The sequence below is a fragment of the Topomyia yanbarensis genome, chromosome 1 (genome assembly GCF_030247195.1).
Source record: "Topomyia yanbarensis strain Yona2022 chromosome 1, ASM3024719v1, whole genome shotgun sequence".
Classification (NCBI taxonomy): Eukaryota; Metazoa; Arthropoda; class Insecta; order Diptera; family Culicidae; genus Topomyia; species Topomyia yanbarensis.
In genome coordinates this window covers 43,052,819-43,054,966 of record NC_080670.1, presented here as the reverse complement: position 1 = coordinate 43,054,966, position 2,148 = coordinate 43,052,819, and the positions used below count along the sequence as shown (strand labels likewise).

Here is a 2,148-nt window from a genome sequence, read left to right as displayed (position 1 = left end):
TATTAGGGCATTGAATTCCCAACTAAATTTTATTCAACATTGCATATAAGTTCTGTTACATGTTTTTGAAAAGAAACACCAATCTACGTTGTCTTAAACCGACTTCGTTGGTCATGCCGCCTGGCCCAGGCGGGACTTCCCATACTGTACATGAAAGCAATTCTTTCCCATAGGCAGAACTCATGAGCACCGCCGTTACTCGCATTTTTGCTCCATGAGACAATTATACACAAAACTATCAGTAACATTACATTTTTAGAAACAAATAGTTGATTCAATCTATCTATCTATATCTATCTATCTATATCTATCTATATATATAAAAGTCAATGCTTGTATGTATATGATTTATGGACTCCCAAACGGCTTGATCGATTGACGTTACAAATTCTACATAGTAGGCATTTGTTATGGAGCGTGTTTGTGTGCTATTGATTGGGGATTATTTGCCCGCCAGATGGCGCTTCGGAACAAATTGTGTTTTCCTCCTATTTTGATGAAAGTCGCAGCAACGCGCGATGGGTATCAGCTAGTTAATTATACGTAAGACGCAAAACTAACTGTATCAATAGACGAAGAGCTGAGATGCTGAGCTGCTGAAGCGGCATGTAACACATCGACGTCCACTGGAAATGGCAACTCTTGAGCACGAACGTTAGTCGTTGATGTGGTCGCTGTTGTTTTTTCTCACACCATGCATTCCAGCTCGGTGAACGTAGCAGCCTGGATCATATAAATTATGTACCAAGATACTATCTGGGACATTCCTCAAATTACTGCTCATTTCATCCCATGCCGTAGGTTGTAAAGCAATCACAATTCGCAACGTTCATCGTTCCGTTTGCTGTGCATCTCAAAACGACCAAATAGAATGAATCTGTAAACGGGGAATTCTGCCATCTGCCCTACAATTAAGCCAGTGTTTATTATCACAGCGTATTATCATCTGTTTCTCAGAACGCTCAACAGTAGTCAGCCGTTTTTAGAAAATAAGCAGTAATTTAGTATTCTACTAGTCATGCGTGACATTGTCAATTGTATCTAGCTGAAGCATCCTGGTCGGGCCGTAAACTGTTGCGAGACTATTTTTACGAGTTCCTGGAGGTTAATCAAATAAAGGATCTTAAAACAATTTCGTCGAATACATCCAACCGAACCTGCGTTTGGAACTGGATATCTCCGCTAGTGTCCGAGCATCGATTGCTGTTTGATAAACGCGTAGACTCTGAGCAACACTTGCCACGAAACATGCCGAGGGTCAATTGCTCAAGTTACCCAGTTTTGTACTTGGTAGCAATACGAGAATCCATTTCACATTACTAAAAGCAGGAGTTTCTGGTGAAGTTATTTGAGCCAGTTCACTAACGCCTCGGCCGCACAACTCTAAAAGTGATAAAATACATAAACAAGCGAGCGAGAAATTTACCAAAAAGAATTCATACCATGTCCTAAACACATATGCCACCGTGTTTTCTATCCAGAGCCGTTTGATCAATGTATGTGCCAGGTTCCTAATGTTACCATCGTCATCCCTCTTGCAAGTGAAAAATAATGCTTTTGACAGGTATATGAATGAATTATTTTAGCATCAGTGATGCCAGGTCTATTTAAACAATAGCCTGCAGTAAAAATATAAAAGTCTGCAGATTGTCACAAAAATCTTTAATAAATTTGACATAGAAATGTAGTGTGTTAATATTTTCAATGATCAAAAACGTTGAAGGCTGGTTAAAATTTACTGGCATAGGCTTTGTTCTGCTAAATATTTATAATCTGCAAAAAATCTGCAGCGAAAATGCAGAATCTGCAGACTTCTTAATATACATGCAGATCTGGCATCCTTTTAGTATTCCCCACAGGAAATTCATTCAAATGGTGTAAAAATACGGGGAAACAAGGCAAGATAGGTATTCAGAATATGGGGTTAAATGAGCAGCTCGCGCTATTTTTCATTTTTTCAATAGTTAGAGGTACCAAATCATCGCGGCAATATGGGCTAACGAATCGGGAATAAAAAAGGAAGCATTCTAGCATATAAAATTTTTTGACAAGAAAGGTCTATTGGAATATCCTCAACAGTATTCCCCAAAACTTTGCCAGTAGGATAGTTCAGGTAATTTGCACCTAATGATTTCCTTTAGTTGCAAC

The 2,148-nt window shown here is 38.9% G+C and overlaps 1 long non-coding RNA gene across 1 annotated transcript; it reads right to left on the bottom strand.

Moving 5' to 3' along the window:
• Positions 1-1,591, bottom strand: LOC131676300 (uncharacterized). The gene is made up of 3 exons (XR_009303114.1): positions 1,443-1,591; positions 1,158-1,383; positions 1-1,098 (listed from the first exon to the last, which is right to left on the bottom strand). It is a non-coding gene; the product is annotated as an uncharacterized LOC131676300 (long non-coding RNA).
• Between the last annotated feature and the right edge of the window lie 557 nt (positions 1,592-2,148).